Raw genomic sequence first — 6,000 nt, forward strand, 5'->3', positions numbered from 1 at the left:
TCAAGTAAACTCCTGGCAACTCTCAATACTGTAACAGATAGGGTTTTAAATTTTAGCCACATTTTCATTGATTTTTGTACAACTCAAGCTCATTATTCAAATGTTAATAAAACACAATGTTGACAACATAACTAAATACAGTGGACATTACTAAATACAGTGGACATTACTAAATACAGTGCACAGAACTAAATACAGTGGACATTACTAAATACAGTGCACAGAACTAAATACAGTGCACATTACTAAATACAGTGCACAGAACTAAATACAGTGGACATTACTAAATACAGTGCACAGAACTAAATACAGTGGACAAAACTAAATACAGTGGACATTACTAAATACAGTGGACATTACTAAATACAGTGGACAGAACTGTACCTGTAAATACTTTTCTTATCATTTAATACAAAACTGTACCTCACACTGGCATATGAAGTTGAACTAAAACATATCAACTAAACCTCTGGCAACTCAATAACAAAGCAAAAAAGGTGTGCCATTTTAGATTGTAAAACTGTATTCCCTGTCCTAAAGACATGTTCTCCTGTCGCTGATATATCCTCTCAGGATGGCAAAGCAAGCAGCTGCGGTACCACTTTACTGAAGCAGAGTATTGCTACTGAGTACAACGGAGTCTCTGTATCATCGCTATCATCTGTGGGGAGGGTGAAAAGGGCACTTTTCAAATCTGGGGTATATGTGTGCAATTTTTTTTTCTACAGTTGTAGGTTGATTCGTGGGTTCATGTTAATGCACTAGACCAGCCTTTCACCATCCTCTGGAGGGCTGGGTTCCAATCTGAGGGGCTAGGTGGCGCTAGCGGGTTCATGTTAATGCACTAGACCAGCCTTTCACCTTCCTCTGGAGGCCTGGGTTCCAATCTGGGGGGCTAGGTGGCGCTAGCGGGTTCATGTTAATGCACTAGACCAGCCTTTCACCTTCCTCTGGAGGGCTGGGTTCCAATCTGGGGGGCTAGGTGGCGCTAGCGGGTTAATGTTAATGCACTAGACCAGCCTTTCACCTTCCTCTGGAGGGCTGGGCTCCAGTCTGGGGGGCTAGGTGGCGCTAGCGGGTTCATGTTAATGCACTAGACCAGCCTTTCACCTTCCTCTGGAAGTCTGGGCTCCAATCTGTCGGAGCTAGACAGTCTTATTCTCCTCCCCACCCCTCCTCCTCTCTATCTCTCTCTCTGACTCACTGTAACCAAGGAAATTCCTTTGAACACAAAAGAGCCAATAGAATCGCTTCAATGCCGATGATGTCGTAGCCCATTGGAGGAGGGAGGTGGAGGGGGCGGGGATAGGGGAGGGGGAAAGCCAATTAGAGAACAGTGCCGGCTTTGGGACTGGAAAAATCCTAAACACTGAACAGTTTGGCTCAGTCTGCCCGAGAGCTGGGGGGGGTTCTAGTGGTCAGGACGAGCGCAGGGTTTTTCCCATATTCTGTCAGTTTTAACTAATGCTTCACAGTTCTTTAATTCTGAATCAGTAGGAAAACAAAAGTAGAACTCGTACCGTACTGAGAGTTAATTCAAAAATCAAATAAAAAAATATATATCTCTGGAGTAAAAAAAATTAATAAATAAAAAATGATTGTGCTACACCTAGGCGTGGAACGATAGATCAAGTGTCAAGTTATTATTGATAGATCTGTTTAGATTACTTATTGAAAACCAGTCATGTGATTTGATTCGGAATCAGGAAGCCGCTCAAAAGGAGCTGGTGACTCGGACTCTACAGGCTCAGACAGAGAAGATACAGGAGCAGAGAAAAAGCACAGAGTTTGACTGGTAAGCATCATACACAAACTGTAAAGGAATGGTGAACGCAACGACTATTACTACTACAAATAATAATAATAATAATAATAATAATAATAATAATAATAATAATAATAATAATAATAATAATAATAATATTTTCTTTAACCACTGTGTAGTCCAGTGGTTAAAGAAAAGGGCTTGTAACCAGGAGGTCCCCGGTTCAAATCCCACCTCAGCCACTGACTCATTGTGTGACCCTGAGCAAGTCACTTAACCTCCTTGTGCTCCGTCTTTCGGGTGAGATGTAATTGTAAGTGACTCTGCAGCTGCTGCATAGTTCACACACCCTAGTATCTGTAAGTCGCCTTGGATAAAGGCGTCTGCTAAATAAACTAATAATAATAATAATAATAATAATAATAATAATAGTCTGCTTCCCCCTGGCAGGCAGGTCTACACTAGCAGGTCCAGCACTCCTCCCTGGAGCCTCGGGGCAGGCAGGCAGGCAGGCTGCAGCTACACACAGCTATGCTAGAGCTGAAGTGTACACAGCAAACACAATCAAAGCAACATATAAACAAACTGCCACTTCACTGTCTCAAAGAGCAAGGCCGGCACTCACTGAGCTGAGCTGAGCTGAATTGAGCTGCGGTGTGCTGTACTGTGCTGTGCTGAGCTGTGCTGTACTCTACACACTGGGGAGATGAATCGTTGCTTGTATGTATGCAGAACTAAGGGGTGTGGGGGTTTGGGTGAGTGTCACAGGCTGTTTTACCCCCCCCCCCCCCAGCACTAGCTCACTCTCTCTCCAGCAGTTGCTCTCTCTCACACACACCTTGTTTTCTCACTAGGGTAACCATGAACAGATAAATCGTGCCGCTCTTACAGAGAAATCAAAGCAAGCGTTTCCACAACTGCAGTGGCACCCCAAAATGTTCCAATCTATTTCACTAGTAATGCTCTCGCTCAGGATGGAAATAAGATTCCTATTGCACAGCCGTTTCACCCATTTCCAGCTTTCATTACCAGCTTGATTAGCTACAGTGTGTTTAAGTAACAAGCTCAGGTATGTCTTATTAATGTCATGGTAAAACCAACCCCTCAAAATGTTCCAATCCATTTACTACCAACAAAAACACAAAGATCCACTGGATAGATAATCCTCCAATCAATACAGGCATGGCAATAAGACTCCCACTGCAGAGCGGTTTGATCCATGGTTTCACGATGAGTTTAATAAAACACACCTGAGCTTGTTCCCTATGTACTGTGGCTAATCAAGTTCATAGTAAAACCTGGAACAGGTGAAACTGCAATGCATCTTCTACAGCCTGGGCTCCAATCTGAGGGGCTAGGTGGTGCTAGCGGGTTCATGTTAATGCACTAGACCAGCCTTTAACCTTCCTCTGGAGGCTTGGGTTCCATTCTGAGGGGCTAGGTGGCGCTAGCGGGTTCATGTTAATGCACTAGACCAGCATTTCACCTTCCTCTGGAGGCCTGGGTTCCAATCTGGGGGGCTAGGTGGCGCTAGCGGGTTCATGTTAATGCACTAGACCAGCCTTCCACCTTCCTCTGGAGGCCTGGGTTCCATTCTGAGGGGCTAGGTGGCGCTAGCGGGTTCATGTTAATGCACTAGACCAGCATTTCACCTTGATCTTCAGGCACGGAGACTGAACTGCTTCCTCTCTTCCTCCCTCACCCCCCCCTTAGAGAAAGGATGCTCCAAAAAACGTTTCAATCCTGCTATAGCTCTGCCAAGTACAGTCACATAAAACACGAGAGGTATGCAGTACTAATAGTAGAAGAAAAATCTACTAGCACAGAGCAGTATGCATGATATTTACTATTGTAGAGAGGCCTGGATTTATCAACATTTATCACCTCAAAGGGAAATATATACTGTGCATATAACGTATACATGTACATATAAGATGGTATGATGAGATATATACACACACACATATATATATATATATATATATATATATATATATATATATATATATATACACACACACATACACATACATACACATAAATGTATAGATAGATAGATAGATAGATAGATAGATAGATATGGTAAGTTAATAAACTGTGAGCAATCAGTTTACAGAGCAACACCAACACTATTGTGTTATTGACAGGGGGCAGAAATATGTAGTGCTGTGTCTTGTTTGACTTTACTGTAGTACGCTACGAGTCACGTTAAAAAAAAAAAAAAAAATGAAAAAAAAAAAATGGACAATAATAACCAAAAACTAGCATACTCTCCAAGTAAGACCGTCAAAACTGCTCGTGCGTTTTATACAAATAATAATAATAATAATAATAATAATAATAATAATAATAATAATAATATATTTATAATTTAACGGACGGGAAATGATTCCTGCAACACGAAGTGGGGGGAGTTTGTCTGTAAACATGTTATTATACGCTGTGGATAAACATTCCAAAACAAATAAGAAATAGAAAACGCAAGATGATAAAACTTTCCCCCTGGTTTTTTTTTTTTTTTCGCTCAGTACAGGAATTACTTCGAGAGCTGGGCAGGATTAGATTACTATGTAAAAACTACTCGTCTACTTGACACTTACCACGAACCAAACGAACGCGCCTCAGTCACGGGGGCCACGATACGACACCGCTCCACTCGACAGCTCCGACATCGCGGCGCGTTATTTTATTCTTCTTCAGGTAAAAAAACAAAAACACATAATACAAATTAACATACAAAACTCTGCTCGCTTGTTTTACTCCACAGACACAAAATGGTGAATGAACCTCGAACAGCTGGCCCGTCTAGCCAATCAGAATTCACTGACAGGTACAGTAGCCAATCCCCGCGGCTGCAACTCCTCGAGGGCGGGGCGGACTGTCAGATTCAGGTTGACAGGCGGGCCCAGTCGGCCAATCCCGGGGTGGGAGAAGGCTCGGAGAGGGCGGAGTCGATGGCTTCTGTGCTTCAGACCTGGCATTTACAGTAACCAATCCGCGAGCCCGGACGCTAAGTAACAGCGCGGAGAGGGGCTCAGGGGCAGAGACAGAACGCAAGTGGCCAATCGCAGTAGCCCGGCCCTAAGCACGGGGCTTGTTTACCAACGCCAAACACGCAGGCGCTACTCTTCCCCGCTCAGTGGTCTCTGGGTGTTGTAGTTTTTAAACGCAACTTCCAAGTTTTAAAGCGCATACAAAAAACTACAACACCCCCCTCCCCCAAAAAATACACCCACCCATTCCACCACACGGACACCGTGAAAAAGTAAAATAAGGTGGGGGGCTGAAACTCTACACTTTTAAAAAATACAGCTGTCTCTTTTTTTTAAACTTGTCAATTTTCTAGAGGCTTCTGCAGCCAGAGGTAACATTTTAAAAAGTGGAACACGATTTTTCGAAGACAAAACTCACCGTCCGTCACCATTTTTCAGCCGCGCTTTTGTTTCTGTTTCTGTTTGTTTTTTGATTTTTTTTTTTATTTATTTTTTTTGTAAACTCTGGTCTCTGTTTCCTCTCAGCAACAGAATCCTTTTCCTAACCCAATCACAGCGCTCTCTTCGCCTCTCCTGCGACGTCACTGCTCAACATGCTCCGCCCCGTCCAGCCGGGACGAAGAGTTCGAAGGTGACGTCACCATCCCGCGTTCCCATTGGCCGTGTTTAGACCGGTTCTCTGACCAATGGCGAGGCGGAGTGGTGATGTCAACACGCGTGTTGCCACCAGCTGTAGCGGGTGGGCGTGTCCTGGAGTAAACTCGAATTACCCCGTGGTGTGTGCGCGTGTAGGTTTTTACTATTAGTAATAGTGCAGCGCTTCTAATGCACACAGAGACGGGTTATAGCTAGATGCCAGTTACACACACACACACACACACACACATATATATATATATATATATATATATATATATATATATATATATATATATATATATATATATATATATAGCTCAAACAGCCAGCTGCCCAAGGTTTCGATATGTTGTACATATCTTTATCAAGGGAGCATGTGTTTGAATAAAATAAATAAATAAATAAATAAATAAATAAATATATTTGCTTACCGACCTACATGGGCAAAGCAGCTTAAGTAAAAGTACACTTTATAGAGAAAAGAGATTTAGCAGAGCTCAGCTGTGTGCACTGTTATATACAGTATTAATAATGGCAGATTGGACAACTGTACTGCTGCTGCAATCTATTAAACTGAAGGCTAAACCGTGGCAGACTCCCTCC

General features: G+C 42.9%; 1 protein-coding gene across 2 annotated transcripts in view; it reads right to left on the reverse strand.

Moving 5' to 3' along the window:
• Nucleotides 1-5,321, reverse strand: part of LOC117964827 (protein capicua homolog) — a 39,372-nt gene extending 34,051 nt beyond the window's left edge. Inside the window, exons 1-2 of one of the 2 annotated variants that reach the window (XM_059008922.1) lie at nt 5,177-5,321; nt 4,366-4,459 (exon numbers count right to left, since the gene is read on the reverse strand). The gene's annotated coding sequence lies outside the window, so the exon portion shown is untranslated. Of the gene's footprint in view, nt 1-4,365; nt 4,561-5,176 lie in introns of those variants that run through there. The other variant, XM_059008923.1, reaches the window with a different exon arrangement.
• Between the last annotated feature and the right edge of the window lie 679 nt (nt 5,322-6,000).

The sequence above is a fragment of the Acipenser ruthenus genome, chromosome 38 (assembly GCF_902713425.1).
Source record: "Acipenser ruthenus chromosome 38, fAciRut3.2 maternal haplotype, whole genome shotgun sequence".
In the NCBI taxonomy this organism is placed as follows: Eukaryota; Metazoa; Chordata; class Actinopteri; order Acipenseriformes; family Acipenseridae; genus Acipenser; species Acipenser ruthenus.